General features: G+C 46.2%; 1 protein-coding gene and 1 long non-coding RNA gene across 3 annotated transcripts in view; both read left to right on the top strand.

The window, feature by feature from the left end:
• NAV2 (neuron navigator 2) overlaps positions 1-19,641 on the top strand; it is a 741,011-nt gene that overhangs the window by 31,412 nt on the left and 689,958 nt on the right. The window lies entirely within an intron of this gene.
• On the top strand, positions 16,275-18,565 carry LOC131280051 (uncharacterized). The gene is made up of 3 exons (XR_009187621.2): positions 16,275-16,445; positions 16,788-16,857; positions 18,245-18,565. It is a non-coding gene; the product is annotated as an uncharacterized lncRNA (long non-coding RNA).

Here is a 19,641-nt window from a genome sequence, read left to right as displayed (position 1 = left end):
TTGATGACAGTTATTGTTAAAGGGACATGTGCCAGAAGATGTGGCTTCCAAGCTGTGTAACAGTAGCCATCCGGGCTTTCCAACATTGAGTTCTGGGAGATTTCCACAACTCCCTGAAAAGGGGGTGTTTTCTTGGCTCTTTGCTTCTGAGCTGCCTGTAGCTTTGTAGAACAGGAAGGGTAGATGTTCCTTGAGACTAGATAGTCTTATTTTACCGATGGGGAAACTGGAGCTCTCAGGTGGCAAGGGATGTGCTCTAGGTCACCCAGCAATTTGACCTCTATGATCCTTGTCATCTCTGAGGAAGAACTGCAGCCAAGTATTGACCACTACAGTAAACAAGTTTTATTGAGCACTTAGTATTACCAGACCCTATGCTAAGTGCCTTACATGCATTCTTTCACCCAGTCTTTGGAAAAATCCTGGCAGGTGGCTCCTGTTTGTTATTGCTGCTAGCGGGGCAATTTCAAGAGGACTGATTACTTGTGGAGGAGCTGGCACGCCAGTCCTCATACCTGATGTGAGTCTCTATTCTTAACCACCATGATTCCACCTCCCAGCTGATTCTAGTTTAACTCCCCCACATTTTACAGATGAGAAAACTGAGGCGAAAAGGAGAAGCAACTTGCCCAAGGCCACTCAAATAGTGGAAAATATTGTTATTCACCCTCAAATTAGCTAACATTTACTGGGCACTTCCTGCCTGCCAGGCGTTAGGCTGTGCACTTTCCAGCTGATCTCTTATTTGATCATAATCACAATTCCAGGAAATAGGTATGATTAGGTGAGGAAATGGAGGGCTGGGGAGGTTAAGAGTAACACATCCAGTGTTTTATAGTTAGTAAATCAGGATTCAAGCAGAAGTAGTCACCTCCAAAATTCAGCTGCCCTGATTCTCCTTCAAGAGGCCTGGCATTTCAGAATCCCCCATCACATCCCATTTCTATATCTCATTTACTCCTCAAAATTACCCTGTAGGCACGGAATCAGGAAACCTGGGGCTAATTCTAGCTCTGCCACTAAGGCCTCATGATTCAGGCTACTTGTCCTGTGTTCTGTGTGCCTCAGTTTCTTCATTTGTAAAATGTTTTTGGCACAGAATCTTGTGAGACCATGAAAAGTGCTGAACAGGCAATATTTCTGATTCCTTCCTTTTGGTGCTTTATCCTTTGAGGTCTGGAAGCTTTCTCTGTGGCTTCATCTGCCCTGATTGCCCCTGGAAGGTCCACATTGGTGGTAAGCTGGATGACACCTGGGTTTGCATTTTCTTTGGATGGAGCGTGGCCCAGAAGCTAAATGGCTGCCAAGACCTCCTTTCAGCCTGGCTCAGAGAGATGGGCTGGCAGAGCTCCCTCCAGAAACCGGGGGGTGCTACAGAAAGGAGTAAGGGGCTTCCACTTGGAGTGCTTAAAGAACAGCACCTAGAAAATCATGACTCTAAACTGAGGCCAGTTTAACCTTCCTTTAAAATCCTGCCCTGTTTCCATTAGACAGTGGAGAGAATAAGCCCGAGAGGTTTTTATAATAAGTAATGCTGAGAAGTGACTGTGGAGATCAGGTTTCAGGACCTCCTGGCCGCAGCAGCATTGCCTTTTAATCATTTCACAGCATTCAGCCGTTTGGGCTATCAGGGTTTTTAGGAAAAATTTGTGTCAACTGCTGGAACCAGGTTTTTTTTTGGTTGTTTTGTTTTGAGGGGTCAGTGTTTGTTTGTCTGTTTGTTTTCTCCAGTCTACACTGATTTCTTCCTTACTTTAATCCTGCAGTACTTAATTGTCTCTCAAATCTAGGGGAGGAAAATAACATATTTCGAAAGCCTACTCTTTCCTGGACACTGTGCTAAAAATTCTGTATACACTACCCCATATCATCCCCACAAAAACACATCACCCTCTCCTTGCAATGTTTATAACTCTTTGCTTTTTCTTCCCTCTTCCTGGTCTCTTCAGTGTCCTTGGTTGGCTCCTCTACTGAATGTTAGGTGCCCCAGGGCTTAGATCCTAGTTCTTTTTCTTCCCTAGGACTTTGCAGTGATCTTATCCAGCCTCTTGGCTTTCACTTCTATCTCTAAGTTAATGACTCCCAAATAGATGTTTCCAGATCCAACTACTCATCTGTGCCCCAGACCCTACATTCTACCTGGAAGCACTATCACCTTCCGTGCTGTAGCTCCAGCACCTAGAACGTGGCTGGCACGTGGCAGGGCCCCAGTGAATGTTATATGTTGAATGGGTGAATAATATGAGAGAAGTATATTTTGCCCAGTTTTATAGATGAGGAAATGGAGGCTGAAAGACAAAACATATGCCTTATCACACGCATGTAAGAATTTTAATCAAGGTCACCTATATGAAAACAATATTTTAAGCTATTTTGATAATAATTTAAACTTACAATAAAGGACAGAGCTTTCCCAGTTTTCCAGATTGCAAACTCAGTCAGTGCATTTCATAGTAATGACAATAATGCATCATGACCCCTATTTACCACACAGACCACTGGCCTGTTATATTTTCCCCCAGAACACATGCTTTTCTGACTTCACACATTATCTTGTTCTCTTGTTATTTATTATGTATATGCCAGCCTGACACCAATACTTTAGCTCCAGTAGATGACTATTTATCTAGGAATCTAAAGAACAGAGGTGTCCAAAAATTATCCAAAGATAATTTTTCTTTAAGGGTTTTAGAGATTTTTTTTTTTTAAACCCACATCGTTGTGCTCCCCGAAGGGTAATTAGCATTAGTGCCTGGCACATGGAGATGGGGTTGCCACCAGTTGACTGGGCGATTGCGAGGGTAGTATGGTGCACTCTCTGGTGACACGTGAGTTGGGAAGATCCTGTCATTTGTACGCTTTGGCAGAAACCAGGTGTTTTGAAGCTTTATATGCAGATATGCAAATATATTTTACATATCTGTTTCTTAATCTATATCACAGGCAGAGACACTAATAGAATCCTACCAGAAGGTGCTGGGCTAGATCAACTCTTTTTTTTTTTTTTTTTAAACATCATATGTGTGCTTCTAAGAATCCTAAACTCTGGAAATACAAATCCAGGACAGCTCAGAATCTGGAAATCCCTGCCCCCAACTGACACACCTGGCAATTTGACCCCCATGATATCATGTAATTCCCGCATCAGGCTTTTTCTTCTCTTTGGATCTGATGCCTGTCGCTCTATCTTAATCAAGACCTTGCTCTACCCCGCTTTGATTCCCAGTCCTTCATGCACACACAGACTGACTTTGATTTCCTTTCTGACGGAATGTTGCCTCCAAAGGGGCTTTCTCACCTGGCCCATCCCAGCCTTCCGATGAGGATGAGGGTGCTGATGTCCTTCCTAGTCCCACTGAAAGCTCCTTCTGGACAATTATGGTTTCCTTTACTTCTGTGTTCCTTCCAAATTCTAGCCCGTGGCTGGCCATCTGTAGCCACTCGGTAAATACGCATTTGCTCAATGTCTTTTTTTTGTGCCAGCCAGTCGCTCTTCCCACAATCTCCTTAGGTTTACAAAGTTACAGCCCCACAAATCTGACCAAGATTCTTTCTCTCTTGAGGTTATGGTGGGAGAGCTCCACAGGAGCACAGTTTGTTCTCTGCAGTCACTCAAAATCAGACATGTCTAAATTCATAAGCAGGGAGGGCCGAGCACAGACCAAGCCAAGAATCATGCCAGGCCAAGAGACCACTCAGAGAAAGCCGGGCAATGTGTTGTTGCTCCCTCCTTTCCATTCCTGCAGACTTCTTCTGGGTCTGTTCTTTTTCAGTGCTTGAATTTCAATATCTTCCTCCGCCCCCTACCCCCAAGCTTTGTTCTTGTATCAGTCTGAATTTACTGCTCTCCCAGACGCTCCTGCTCCTTCCTATTAAATTAGATGATAGAAATAGCTATCAGCCGGCATGGCTCCGGGATATGGTTTGCAGTCTTTGTGTGTGAACTGCTTTGACTTAGATGGACCTGAATTTATCTACAGAATTATTTGAGAGCCCCTCGCTTTTATCTATGCAGATATTCAGGTCCTGTCTTCCTGTCTAATAAAACACTGAAGTCCCCTGGAAGGTCTTAACAAAAGATTCCCATATTATTATCACTTGGCATTCCTAAAGCTCTAACTTTTTATCTTCTGGTGGTGGTGGTGGGGTGTGTGTGTTTACAGTCATTTTATTAGCCATTCCTCATAAGGTTTGTTTTTATTAAAATCATAAATATCATTATAAATATCTTGGTAGGGAGGTTGAAGGGAATATCAGGAGAGAAGACTAGGCAAAGAGGATTAAACCTCTGCAAGTTTTACCTTTGCTTAAATGAATGGCCACAGTATGGCCATCGGCTTTTTCTTAATGGTAGACTTCATCACTTCTCTTTAAGATAGCTTGTGACAGCTAAGATCTCACTAGTTTAATGCCAGACATGTTACAGTGGAAGAGACCAGTATATGGAGATTATTTTTAGAAAAATCTTTTTATTCTATTTTCTGTAGTTATTCCATGCTTAAATTTTTTCCTACTTGTATATTCCTGGTTATATGAGCCAATATATTCCCTAGTTCTTTAAACTAAGTTAAATTGGATTTTTCTTTTACTTCCTGCCCAAAGCATCCTAACTTATAAATACAGATAATGTGTGGACAACACTTGATAGTTTACAAAGCTCCATTGCATCCATTATTGCATTTAAATCTTATAACAATTCTGATATAGGCACATTTAGATTTATCTACCACAGATGAAAAGACTAAGGTTCAGAGAGAACAAGGGACTCATCTGATGGTATACTGCTAGTGAGTTGGACTTGAACACAAATCCTTTAATTTCTGTTTCAAGCTTTTCTATATTCACACTGTCTCTTGAAGAAATAAGTTTGTTTGTTCATTTAGTCATCCATCTATCCATCATCCATCCATTCACACATCCATCCACCCATCCAAATTCATTAACTGAGGACCTACTATATGCCAGATACTGTGTAGAGATCCCAGATTGGCAAGGAAGACGATATGTAAATGGATAATTATAGTGAAATGTAACATGTGACAGACATTCAGTAGTTAGGGGAAGTTTTCTGGAGGAAGAAACACTGGAATTGAATCTTAACGTGCATGTGTGTTTAACAAGCATTTATTTCCTTGGTACGAGCAAGCTACACAAATTCCTGTGCACCACTGCTCTGCCTACCCTTATGCCACTTTTAGTTGAGCTCAGTTGTGAAGGAAGTAGTGGGTAGAGCTAGTTAAAGAAGGAAGGAAGATCATTCCCAGGGAGGGCACTTTGAATGGTAAGGTGAGCAGGAGAAGGCTATGGGGACATAACATGGGGCAAAGTGGTCCTGGGCAAGCTCTGTCATCTCTCCAGGTTGTGCTTTCTCACCAATGATATGAAAGGGCTGAATCTTAAAAAGGCTTAAAAATGCTCACTGGACTGTCCCAAGCAAGCAGCAATAAGAGGGCAAAAAGGAACACTGTCAAAGAGCTTTGAAGGGTTCTGCCTGTGCCTTCTCATAGCCGTGTGCCTTTGCACTAGCTCTGTCTTCGGCCTGGAAAGCCTTTGCTCATCTTATCCATTGTTAACTTCTAACTCATCCCCGGCTTCTGTTCTTCCCATTTCCTGGATGATGTTGGGACTTCTCAGCTCCTGCAGAGCCTGTGGTCTAACACGTTTGCTCCACTCACTGTGTTTGTATATTTACACGTCTGACTCCTTGCAGGGCCTTAGGGGGAGGTGTTGTCCCTCTCATCTCCGTGTCCCTAGCGTATAGCACTGTGCTTGGCTCAAAGTAGCCACCCAATGAATGGATAATTGGATGACAGGGCATTGTAGACTTGGTTAGATGATAGGTCTTAGAGATGAGCTGGAAGGAGTCTCAAAAGATGATGTTGGGTATTCAGAATAAGGTGCTTTCATGCCCATTATACAGACAAGATCCTCAAGGCCCTGGGATGTTAAAAGACTTTCTCAGAAAGGACAAGCCAGGTCTCCTGCTTTTGAGGACAATAGTTCTGCCAGTTCAATTCCATTTTTATTTCATTCCTTTGGGAAAATAGTCTTCAGTGGTGCAAGTTGAATGACAGGGAAATCGGGGTGTAACAGCTTGAGGAGAGAAGGGTGATGAAAGATGTGAAGGTTCATTTGGGAAACAGGAATTTTTGAATAGAGGAAGGAGGTGAGGCTGGGAGGAGGCAGGTGGGAGATCATAGGAGACAGCATTTGACAAGGTGGAGCTGTCTGGGGCCTGAACAAACAGCTCATCTCTGGGGAGAGAGGAGCAGGGCCTCGCCGAGCGTGCGCATAAGACAAGCTCCATGTGCAGTGAAGTGGTGCGTACGACCAACACATTTCTCCCCTCCGCGTCGGCTGTCACAGCCCCGGCCCTTCTGCTCATGTCACTTGTCTTCCGGCCTCCAAGATGCAATGGGCTGGTTTTGGCCAGCAGGAAGCAGAGGCTGGGCTTTTTTGGAGTGCCTGCTTCATTTTCACGTCCAGTCTTCCTGGCTTTGGCATTTTGCCCCTGAGTTTATTCCTTGGCAACGTGCCTCTGTCTCTGCGGGGCCTCTGACACGTTCTCCTGTGCTGCTGCTCATCAAACCCAAGGAGAGGTGCCTTATCAGCTCCCTGGCAGATGCAGGGCGGAGGCGCTGCATGCACGCGCTGCTTCGCTGATGGACGCCGCTTGCAGAATCAGCGTGCACCCTTACTAAACCGCTGCCTCACTGTTTGCTCCGATGGAGCTGGTTGCGATCGCAGCATCTCTTCCAGATTGGCTTTTGAAATGATGAGGATGGAGAGCTGGGTGGGAGTGGGGTGGGGTGTCACTCACAGAGGACATGCTCCCTTTGGTAAAAGCCAACTTTGTCTCTCTGCCAGAGCCTCTAGGTGTTGAGCCGAGGACAGGTTTGACTGTTTCGTGTTTTCCTGCTCCGAAAGAATAGATGATCAACACACACATGTGCCAGACACTGCAAGACAGTTCTGGCTTCGTGGCGCCAGCATCCAGATGGCAGGACGTTTTCCAGCTCCAGGCTCTGCGTCCCTTGAGGGCAGAGGCTTTGTTGAATTGTGCCGGATTCCCCAGCCACAGGGCACGTGGAGAAAGTAGAGGGTGAAGGATGTGGACCCAAGTTCAAGCCACCCTGGTTTCACCCCTCGTTATGTGTGATCTGGGGCAAAGTATTCAACCTCTCTTGAATTTCTTCCTTGCCCTGTGTATGTAAGGTTGGGGGTCAGAGAAGGTTTCAGAGCTGCTGCTGCCAAGCTGAGTCCTGAAGGAGGAAGGGGCAGGACTGTCTGGAGCACGACGGGAGGCAAGTGAGGTCTGCTCTGTGGACCTGTGTAGCTGGTTGGTGAGCCGGCCCAGGATCTTCCAGAGTGCTCAAGTCAGATGGTTAACTGGAGTGGGAGCAGGGAGCAAGGATGCTGAGATCCTTAGTGGCACAGAAACCACCAAGGGGGTAAATCAAGTGGGAAAGCCAGTGGGGTCAGAGAGAAGAGCAAGGCCCATTGCCTGGGGGAGCATGGGTAAAGTTAGGATGGGATTCTATGAAGCAATGCAGGAGATAGAGAAAATTTCAACAGAAATTTGGAAGTGATTCATGCCCACAGTTTACACTTGATTCACTAGAAAATGTCCATGTTATCTCCTAGTTATGTTCTGAAATAGACTCCCAAGTGACTGCTATCCAGAAAGGGGAGACCTGGGAAGGCTAGAGAGGGTGACACCTGTCTTAGACCCCTGCCGCCTGCTGGGCTTGGCCATCTCCGTTGCCCTGGCCTTCCTCTCCTCCAGCATCTCACTGATGCTGCCCAGAGCCCCGTGTATGCTTCTCAGAGGTTTTGTTCTCTGTCTCACTTCAGACTGCTTGTTTTGCCCTACCCTCCTCCAACGACCCCCTCCACACATCCTTCTTATTGCTTTGCCATCAGAATGCAGAACCTCCCAGCAGCTCCCTGCCCACCTGCCAACAGCACTTTCCCCAAAAGCCGTTTATACATTCACCAGCACCAAGAATTTAACAATTCTTCAAAATCACCAGCAGTCCATTTTGAAAAACAGATTTAACCAATATTTGAGGCAGCTCTAGTGTCTATAATTATAGACATACATACCAAAGCTATATAATTAATATCTTCTACTACAGTTGCAGAAAGAAGAAATGCTGTCATGACCATTTTTACCTTCTAGGTTCTGCCACAAAACATCCCTTTTGTATAATCTTCCTCACCCCCTTTTTGTTGTGTTACTTCTAATTAACCACAGAAGTAGAATCTTTTTATGCAAACAAATAAAAATAGTAAGTAATCGAGACCACCTCTCCACTTTCACAGCAGTCTTGTCTAGCCTTAATGAGATTTGAAGACAACACAGCAATGTTATCGGTCAAGCTCATTACAATGGGATTCTCTCCATCCTGGGTTTCCTGCGGCTACTGCTGTTCTCTTGCATTAGCTATATCATCCCTACGACTCTAAAAGTCAGGAAGGCACTAGGAAGAAATTGTGTTGGTCTGGGAAAATTGCGGCACGCTCGAACTATTGCTGGCGTTCTCTGTGTTCTCTGATCCAATGGTCCGCTCAGGATGCGGAGTATTTCCTAGGAACTTCCCACGAAGCCTGTGGGTGTGCCAGGGGGAGAGCTCCCATCTCTGGGGCGAGTGGGCCTCCGCTGCGGGCAGATCAACAGCAGGTGACAGAGCCTTCAATTTCATGGGAAAGCAAGGGTGGTTAAGGTGCCCTGACGTTATGAAACCCAAGATGTGTCAAGTGCCAGGGAGCACTCATGGGGAAGATGTACCCACTGTTTGGATGACAGAAACAGTGGAGTAGATTTTCTTTTTGCATTGCTTATAATACAGATCTGATCTCTCTGGCCTGCTTGTGATCTTCCATTGATTTCTTGTCACCCTTGCAAAATGCCCAATCCCATTGGTGTGACAAAATGCCCTGAGCCTAGGGTAACCAACTCTCCTGCTTTGCTCAAGACTGAGGGGGCTCTTGGGACATGGGACTTTTCATGCTAACAGTAGGAAAGTCCCAGGCAAACAGGAACGAGCTCTCCTTGGCTCCGTCTAACTAATTCTCTTCCCCCTTAAAGGCTCAGTGAGGTATCACTTCCTCTAGAAAGCCTTTCCTGACACCCCAAGCTGGCAGAATCTCTCTCTTCTGTGCTTACCCTCATTGTCAAAGTCATTACTCTGTCCCTTAATTGTCTACTTTCTTATCTGCCTCCCTGTTTCTCTCTGCCATTGATTTGGAGCTTTGTGAAGGTAAGACTATGACTTCTAACTAGACTTTGTATTCTTGGCACCTAACACAATGACGAGATATAGGCACTCATTAAGTATGTATTGAAGAATGAAAGAACATATGAATGCATGAATGAATGAAAGTATAGATGGTAAAATATAGCCCAGGTGTTGGTGAAGTTTCAAAACGTGTGTGCCTGTGTTCTCTTGGTGAGCATGCACAACAGTTCATGAAAAGCCACAAGACTTCCTGCCCTGAAAAATGGGGCTGGAGGTGAAGAGGGGATATGAGATGAGAATGGTGGTAGGCTGGGGCTCTGATGCAAGCTGGCGCTCCTGGAGCTGGGATGGGGAGAGGGTCGGGAGGGAACTGGGTGTAAGTGAGCCATACAACATCAGAGCAAATGTGGGGCCTGGTGCAAAGAGATATTGTTAACCAAGATGCCTACCCAAATGGGGCCAGGGGCCACAGAGAGCAAGGCGGGGGTTCAGGAAGGTCATGTAACCTGTGAGGTTCCTTAAAAGGCCCCTCCCAGGCTTTGAGGGCAGAGAGGAGATGTGAAGGTGCCAGGCAGGACCGGGCAGAATCAAGGCTGGCTGTGGGCAGTGTGTCCTGGCGGGGGGGCAGCCAGGACTACTGGTCTACCCGCTGCCGAATGGGCCTGTCACTGCCTTGTCCCCTGGCAGGCATGCTGCTCAAGAGAGCGTTCCCTGGCTTCCAAGGTGACTGCCTTGTGCCACCCTGAAAGGCAGCTGCGAAAGGCACTGCCTTTTTAATCTAAGCTGCCTGGAGTCTGAGGGGGAAGGGCACGGAGTCCTCAGGAGTGGAATAATGTGCTTCCCACACCTTGTTCCCCGGTACAAGGGCACAGGAGGGGAGCCTGGGAGATGGCTTTGGATATAGAGTGATTTTTCTCTCTGCCCGTTGCCAGTGACCTTTGACCGCAGCCCAGGGTGAGGCAATCATGCCGAGGGCAACCGTGAATGGATTGGAACGTGTGGGGGAGCCCAGCAGCGACTGCTGATTTTGGAGTAGCTCATTCCAGTCAGAGGCTGGCCTGTGTGTTCCAGAAATGACATTGCTTTATCTCAACCAGCACCTTGGGGGAAGCAATTCTCTTCCCTGTTTTTCAGATGAGGAAACTGTGGCACAGCAGTTTAACAGCTCCAGAGCACTTAGCATAATGCCCGGCACACTGTGCTAACACTAGACCCTAAAACTTAGATAAGATTTGCTCTGTGCCGCGACACCTTCCAGATGCCCACTGACCATGAGCTTCTGTGGACAGGCTGAGGACCCCAAGAAAAGTACTGGAGATTCCCAGCCTTCATATAAGAAGGCATTCTGCCTGAGAGCGTTTGGAGTAGCAGCCTTCTTTGGGCTGATAAACCCACCACAACCGTTTTACCCCCTGAACTGGGACCATTGTGAATGTGCATGAGTTTCCAAGTTGGTCAGAAATGTGCTTTTGCACCCAAAAGAGGAGTCTTGCCTGTCACCTTTTCACACTTAACGCCTGGCTTCATTAGAAAAGAGATGATTTTCCACCTTTTACCCTTTACCTCACATTTAAGTACTTTGAAAAGGAATGCATGGTAATGCATGGTATTAATAACGATCTGCTGAAACTTCTTTTTCTCAATATCTTTTAAAAATATAGCTGCAGCATCAATACAAGAAAATGCTCTTAAATTAATGCTGTCTTTTTAAAAAAATGTTTATTTTTTTTACTTTATTTTTTTAATGCTGTTTTAGCCCTTAAGGTGGTGTGGCTCTGTTCCCTCGTGCCAGAGTACTGGAGGTTGAATCCATTTGACAATACCCTTTGTGCCCAGCATCGAACCAGGCACTGCAGGGTAACACAGGAGCAGCAGAGCTGATGTGAGAACCTAAGAGCATTTTATGATGAGAAAAGCCAGGGGTGTTTGAAGTCAGGGGACCTACTTGGACTGTGGCTCTGTGATGTCTTGTCTATGTGATCTTGAACAAGTCACTTTTGTTTTCTGAGTCCTATCTTCTCCTGTGTGGAATGGGTATAATAATACCTATCTTGTATGGTTGAGTTAAAAGGATCACGTAAAAAACAATCCTGGCACCTGAAAGGTGCTCAACGAATGCCTGCTGAATCTGAATCTCAGAGGAGATTTAAACAGATTCTCAGAGACAACGTGAGACAGTAGGGATCCTTGTATTATCAAGTTCAAGACTGAGATGGCACAGCTTTTAAAATAACTTCCATCCAAGGACTTTTCAGCAGTTTTCACTGAGTTGTGGTATAACATCAGGAAATGTGTTGATAATGTTGGCCTTGATTTGGTAGAGAGAAAATGTGAATTGATGAAACTAAAGTGTGTTTTTGATAAGCCCCACGCGCTTATCCCCATGAGTCAGAAGGGCAGCAGCAGGTACTGGGTAGATCAGTGAGGGCAGGGGCATGATTTACAGAAATAATTTCCTGGAGAAGCATGGGCATGAGAGCGGCTGGGGTAAAAACAGGGAGAAGGGAAAGTGAGTGGAGGCTGGGGAAAGTAGGGCCCTTCTTTTGCATGAAGTGTGGGTAAAGGTGTGCAAGGGGTACTGGGAGGTGATTCCTAAGGCCCCAAGGAGTGTTACTGCATGATCCAAGACGGGAACTCACATTTCATTCCCCAAATAGTCTTCTTGGCCCCATTTCAAATTTTCTTTCAAATGCTGCCACTTTCTTGCTCTCTCATTAACTGAGCTCACACACACACACACACACACATATACATGCATATACCATATACTCAAGTGGGCAAGCTTTTTCTGGGGATTGAGGGGGAGCTGGGAAGGTCAGTTCATAGTTCACTTTTCTAATTTAAAATCTTCCTTATTCCATTTAATGTGTTTTAAACATTCATGATCTGGCTCAGCATAGGTGCTCCAGGAACGCAGTGCCTGAAGGAGGAGCAACAGTGGGGAGGGTGCGTTCCTGGGACTTTAGGGATGGATGAGAGTACGCTGCATGAAGAAAGGGAGGTGGTGCGCATGGAGAGGTGTTTTGAGAAGGAACTATTAGTGGGAAGCCTGAGGACGGGAAGGGTGGGCTGTGGAGGAAACTGCCTGTCGCTTGGCCCTGCTGGAGCATGGGCTGGGGGCTGGGAGGTGGAGGAGAGAGGCTGCTGAGCTCCTGGCCAGCATGTCCTCTCTAGGGGACTTTTTCTTTGTCTCCCCAGTTTTGCCATCCGAGGGGAACAGAGAATCATCTTCTTCCTGGTGGGAGGGAACGGGGGTGGGGGTGCGGGTATTGGGTGGTTAGTGTGTGTCAGCGCGGCCAGAGGCGCTGGCGCTCGGGCAGTCAGGGCAAGGGGTGGTCGATAAAGCCCCAGGGGCTTGGCTCTGAGCACCCTGGAGTGTGGGAGCAGGGAGCAGGGGCCCTTCTAAGGTCAGTGAAGATGGCTAAAACTGGCTCAGACTAACAACCCTGGAGAAGTTGTTTTCTTCAAATCTTGCTTTTTGGTATTAATTTGACGTAAATAGAGATCTTTGATTTTCAAGCCTAATTTCAGAGTTCTGTTCTAGAAGAAAAGCCCTGTGGCGAGGAAACGCCGGCTATCGTTTTGCTCACTTCCGTGACCTCTAGGCATTAGGCACCCGCCCATTTCCTCGTGGGTTGCACGAGGGCGGCAGCAATGGCAGGGCCTGGGAGCTTGTTAGGAAAGCAGAATCCCAGGGCCCTCCCCAGACCTACCAGATCCCAACCTGCTGTTTAACAATGCACCCAGGTGGTCTGAGAACACATTTAAATTTGAGAAAACTGGCCAAGTACAGATTGCCTTAAGTGTAGGCTTAATATGTTAGATTGATTTATGAATTTGTTTATTCAGCAGCAATGGAACATTTTCTGTGTGCCAGGCTAGGGTTTTTGAGATAAATAAGATAAACTGACATCTTACCCCAACAGAGTTTATATATGGAAACAAATGATGGACATGTAAAAGTAAATAAATGGCAATGATAGAAGCTCTAACCAGCCTCCTAGGAGGTGACACCTTGCAAGCCCCAAGCTATAGACTTCAGACTTTGGGTTGAAAGAAAGGGGGCTAGGTGATTTTTAGAAACAATGTATAAATCTTTGTGTGTTTTAGAATACTTTATAAAACAGTGGGTTGTAAATTGCATGTTGGAGATTTTCAGTATAATGGGACACATGTGACTCCTTGCAAACCCATCGCTCATCTCTGGCAAACCTAGCCAAGAGGATGGCTTGCTCCAGCTGTTCCCAATCTCAGGAACACCAGCTTTCCATTGGATATCTTGTGTCTGGCTTTCTCGCAGTTGAGTTTCACTGGAGACGTTGAAAGTCTGCCTGCTGATGCTCCTTCTCATTCTGAGGATTTTAATGGCTAGGGATTAAAAATACCCAAGTAATGTGTATTCCATCTGAGAATCTGTTTCTCTAGACTTTCTGTAATGCAGTCTTTACAGGAAGATTGAACGATAAAATGAGAGAGGATTTTGCTGCTGGGAGGAATTTGGAGGAGGAGCAGGTGGCCATAGTGGATTTGGGTGGGTTTGGAGAACAGCAGTTGACCACTGAATACAGTTTTCCTAGTGACTTTTAGGGAAAAAAAAACATTGGTAGTGTGGGTACATTGAGCAAAGTACAATTTGTGGTATCTGATAATTCTGGTTTTGGTAACACCGCTAAAAATCACATTATCCATAGTTTATGGAACACATACTATGTGCCAGGGGCTTTCCATACACATTTCTACAATCCCTACAACAGCCCAGGGAGGCGGGCGGTGTTATCCCCTTTTTCAGGTGAGGAAGCTGAGATTCAGAAAAGGTAAATACTTTGTCTGAAGCCATAGCACTAGCTGTGAAGCTTGGGTTTGAGTCCAGGTTCTTTTTAACTTTAAAGCATACGCTCTGTCAATTTGGCCCTTACCTGCCCACTTTGAGTTAGGCCCATTTTGGGCCTGGTATCCCAGTAGGTTGCCATGGACCGCCCCCCTCCCGGCTTCCTTTCTCAGAAAAGGCCCCACCTACTGCTGTCTCCCATCAACTCTTGTTTCCCTCATGCCTCAGTTGATGAAAACGAATCTCATAAACTTGTTCATCTGGGAACGGGTAGAGGACAAGCAGTGACCTGGCCTGCTGGCCTTCCTGTCTGGTGCGAATCAGTGTGCCAGCAAGTCAATTCAACCACCATTCCATAAACCGCTGCTAGGATGCTGGGCCCGCGAGGTAGGAGTTAAGGCAGGGCCTTTACGCCTACGGAGCTGGGGAATAAACACATGCACCACTCGCCTGCACATGCTAAGTCACATATTAGCTATTTACAAAGTATCTTGCATTTGGAAGGCTGCTGCAACGTATCAGAAAGGGCACAGAATTTGGATTCAAAATGCCTGAGTTTGAGTCTTGTTCTCCAACCAACCAGACTTGTGATGCTGAGCAGATCCCTTTGCCTCTCTGAGTCTCAGGTTCCTCTTCCTGAACATGATGATCTGGAACGGAACGGCCGTTTCACAGGGCTGTGGCAGAGCTATATGCCATGACATGTATGTAAATGGACCAGTGGGTTGCCCGGCCCATAGTAGGTGCTTTAAAAATGTTTGTGAGACTCAAGTCTTCGGTGCTTTACTATTTTCCCAGCTAACTTTCTCAGACATCTTATCTGTGCTCCCTTGGTATAGACAGGTTGGCCGAGGCCTCCTGCACTTCCCTGAAAGCCTCCTTCCCAGTCTACAGTGCTAAGTGTGGGCTCTGAGGAACTGGCCAGATTCCTACCCCCACAATCAACTGTGAGCAGACCAGGAAAACTGTGGCCAAGGGGCTGGGGCTAGAAACCCTGTGTTTTCTATTCAGTGGCCCCGGCTGCTCCATGACCTTGGCCACAGGACATTTTTTCCCTTGGCCGGAGTTTTGTAATCGGCACCATTTGTACAAACATTCTGGGAAACAATTATTTGTACAAGCTTAGAAATTTATGGGACAGTTTACATACAGAGCCTGATTAAATGATAAGCTTCTGGGGCTCTGTGCCCATTCCAGGGTCTTCGCTGCGGTCATCTCTTTCTTCTGGGCCCGAGCATGGGAGTGCCAGTGGCCTGATGGTGTTTTGATTCTGCTCTGGCTCGCTCGTCTCTTTCCCCTTCCCCTTTAATGTAACCTTCCATGATGGATGGTCCTCTAACCACAGTGCTCTGCCTCTCGAATCTCCCCAGGGAAGAGCTCATCCTCCCCCTACCTCAGCTTTCAGTCCTCTGTGGATAACTCCAAGATCTGCCCTGAATACTGAATCCTGCTTTCCTGCCTGTGAACTAATAAGCAATATGAATTTGGTCCTTCAGCAAATATCATTGGGTTCCTACTATGTGCTAGCCCTGGTGGCGCAGGGATAAGAAAGATCGACATAGCCCCTGGAGAGAGACAGTAAACAAGTAAACCAAAGAAATACACCAGGAAGTTTCAGTTTGGAGAAAGTGATCCATCAACAACACGGTCAGTGGGTGGGGGACGGTGTTGATGGATAACCTCATAACCGAGGACTAGTGAGCAACCCCTCCTGGTTTGTCTGCTATGAGGAAAGTAGAGTAGATTAAGCCCTAGGTGGGGGGCGGAGGGGGCCAGAGAAGTGGCCAGGGAAGGCCTCTTAGGGAGGTGACCTCTGGGAGCTTCTCCAGTGCTGTCCTTTTTGTGGATGAAGATGCTGGCATGTAGCGAGGCCGAGTCGCTCAGCCCTGGGCACCCCAGGCTAAGTAAGCGGTGGGCCCAGCATTTGGCGGGCTTGTTCTTACCCCAGAGCCTCTCCTCCTCTCACTCCTTGCCCCACGCTGCCTCCCTGCAACCCTGCCCTCTCATCCAGACTGAACCTCGCCGTCCCTCACCGTCCCTTCCGCGCCGTCCCAGTCAGAGGCCCCTCGGAGCCGTCTCCGACTCGTCCCCCACCCCTCCTCAGCATCTAGGCAGTTCTCGCTCCGTGTGGCTTCCCAGCTGCCCTTTCACCTGTTCCCAAACCACACCCTCAGGCTGGTTCCTCCTTCTCCTGTCCCCACCCCTTTGCCAGAAGAATCTTCCGCTATGTGACTGCCTCACTAGCCTAGAGTTAAACCTTCGGAAAGGTTTTTTTTGTTGTTTCTTTTTAAAATTTTTTTTTTATTTTTAAAAGATGCATAGATCACACAAAATCTTTGGGGAGTTTTGATCCTCTGGATTTTGAAGGAGCTTGGGTATGTAAACCCTTATTAATGACCTGAAGGCTAGGCCTTGAGTTTGAGGACACTTGAGTGAACAGGACAGTCAGTGTTAATGTGTGTCCTGAAGAGAGTTCTTGTGCCTTTAAGTAGCAGAAACAGTGGGGTATGATTTTGAATCTGGGTGTTGCTAATGGCATCGCAGTAAGGAAGTAATAAGCATTTTAGCGCCTATCAGTGGAGTGTGGGGCAGAGGGAGGGTTGGGAGTTGGCGGGGGTGGGGAGGGGCTTTCACACTGTGCCTGCTAACAGACGCTGGGGTTAAAGCTCAACTAACTGTAATTGTTTTGTTTTTTCTCTTTTAATCTATTTCCTCAGTGCATCTAGAACAACGAATGGCAAGTATCAGTAATGAAATGGCAAATACTACGTGCACAGTACATAAAATGTGAGCTCCTCCTTCCCCACATCTCTGCTCCTTGCCCCAGCAGCTCAGCTCACAGCTGATTACTCAGACTTTCTGGATGTATTTATTTTAAAGTTGCTCTCTGAGAGAAAATGTTTTTTAAATGGAGCTAAAAAATAAATGAAGATTACAGATTATAGTAAGGAGGGAATATATTAAATTCTTGACCAGAATGCCCAGGGAATGGGGAGTTTGGATTTGTGTTTTCTGGAAACTGCAGATTGATCAGACTCCCCACTTAAGTCTTAGTGTTGATGTGTTGATGATGGAAAACCAGGCTGGGAATGTAGTGCAGTGTAGGGGTTATGGGCATAAGCTTTTTCAGCTGGGTTCAAGTCCTGACTGTGCCATTTGTTAATCCCACCAAGCCTCACTTTTCTCATTCATAAAATGGACATAAAAATAGCTTCTTCTAGTCATCTATTCCACCCCACCCCAACACAGTAGCTTAACAATGACAAGATTTGTTTTGTTCACAAATCTATACTTTGGGGAGGTTTCAGGGAATGATGCTTTCTCTGTTCCACCGAGCATCAGACTTGAAGCTGGAATCACCCGAAGCCTCATTTGTTCACGTATCTGGTGATAGGTGCTGAGACTCATCTAGGGGCAAAGCTGGGCTGCACATGGCCTCTTCTGTGCGGCCTGGGCTTCCTGACAACATGGCGGCTAGACTCCAAGCTGAGAGTCCTGAGAGAGGGAGTGGGCCAGGAAGAAGCTGTATTCCCTTTTATGACCTGACCTCAGAGTGATGCAACATCACTTCTGCAACATTCTATTCATTAGAAGTGACTTTAGAAGATAAGCCCATATGAAGACATCACCTTTTGATGGGAGCTCATCAAAGCACTTTGCAGCCATGCTTAAAAGCACCACATACCTCTTACATAATCAGGTCCGCAGTGAGGACTGATTGTGGTCTTGCAATAAAGAAAGAGGCACAGTGTCTGGCATGAATGTCTAACAAGAACAGCCTTAGAAAGTATGCCCAAGAGGAAACTGAGACTCTGAGAGGTTACGTGACTTACTCAGATTCCCAATGAGTGTCCGAGCAGGGTTTTGAACTGTTGCCTGTGGGGCTCTGCATGGCTTCTTGAGAGTCTAGCAAATGGAACTGGTGTCACTGAGTGTGGTTTGTTTGCACATCATTATGTGATGAAATGTGCTATGCCAGTGGTTACAGGAGAAGGATTTCTGTGTTGGATGATCTAACCCCTGCAAACTGCTCTCCCCATTTCCCAGATGTCTATCCACCCCTCTTTTCTCTTTGCAAAGAGACTGGGGAGTTGATTACATAATGTTTTGCTTTGGCGTATGTACCTTGCTGCAAAACATGACACAGTAAGACCATGAGTTTCATCCTTCTTAGGCTATCATCCAGAAAGCCTCGAAAAAGGTGCCAGACAGGCCTGTATGTGATGTTCCCCCACTGTGCCCAGTTCCTCTGGCACCTCAGGAGGACGTCTTACGTCAGCTGGATTGCTCGAGAAGCTACTGTCCTCCACTTCAGACTTTGACTAAATTGGGTTGCTCTGTAGCTTTAAAACACTTTCCATCCTGCTCGCTGTGCTTGGTTGATTTAGAGGAGAAGGCATGGATCCTTTTTTCTGTTTACTGGGTTTATAAAATATGAGCTATAATTGTAGCGTGAAATTATACGCATATCAATAAAATATAACTTTAAAAAATCTGGCAAAATGTGTTTTAATTTTGCAATGGGAATCATATCGGCTGTCAAACTAAAACTTATACCTCCTCCTTGAAATAAAAATTACCTTTTGTAAACAAAAAGCTGAGGAAGAAGACAATGTAGTTGAACCACTACCTCCAGCCTTTTTAATTTGAATTTTCTTCATTTTTGTCTCCTAAGTACATGGTTATTTTTCTCTCCCAGTAGCAATTTGGTTATTTTAAATTTAAAATGTACTGATTTCAGAGCCTTTTCCTCCATATTATTATTTCTTCTTTTAAAAGAGAATTTATAACTTAAGGTTTTTTAAAAAAGTCAAAGCTCGCTCCTGCGAGTGTAAACCTCCTGTTAACTGCTGTACCATGAACTTCTCTTTCCACTTGGGCTGTGGACCCAGATCCTTTTCAGGGGCAGCAATATTGAAGAATTGCTTTGCTGGGGGAGGGAAAACACAGAGAGGGAGTGAAGCAGGAGGTTGGAGGACGCGTCCTAGGTCTCTTCTGGTAGCTCAACTTTGAAATGCCCAGCACGGTCCCTCTGCCACTAACCATGTCACAGCCTGAGAAGTAGTTGAGTCTCCTAAGGATTCCAGATGCTTTGGCCAGTGGCATCTCCTGATTTTACAGTTTGAGGATTACTTTGGGTGCTGGGAAAGAAGGTATTTTCTGCTTCCTTTCTATATCTCTTTAAGGCATAGATATTACTGTTATAATGGGAAAGAAAGGCTTTGATTTAAAATAAAAAACCACAGCTCCCAAAGAATTTGCTGTTTGGAGTGTTTTCAGGGTTGTTGGGTACTTATTCATTCACTCCCTTGGCTGCTATTCTGGGGGCACCTATTGTGTTCTCGGCACTGTGCTGTGCTAGGTGCTGGGGCCTCTCTCCTCGCAGAACTTAGAGGCTGTGGGATCAACGACAGTCGTCCAAGTTGCTCTCAGAAATGGAACATCCTGACAGAGATGGAGGCCAGAAAGGGGAGATTCAACCCAGGTAAGAAGATGAGAGGGTTTCCTGGAGCCCAGGAGAGGCGTGCTGTCCTCAGGAGTAATCCCGTAAGGGCAAACAGACAGGGAGCC

The sequence above is a fragment of the Dasypus novemcinctus genome, chromosome 10, assembly GCF_030445035.2.
Source record: "Dasypus novemcinctus isolate mDasNov1 chromosome 10, mDasNov1.1.hap2, whole genome shotgun sequence".
NCBI classification, from domain to species: Eukaryota; Metazoa; Chordata; class Mammalia; order Cingulata; family Dasypodidae; genus Dasypus; species Dasypus novemcinctus.
The sequence above is the reverse complement of the archived record's forward strand: the minus strand, read 5'-3'. Positions and strand labels throughout refer to the sequence as shown.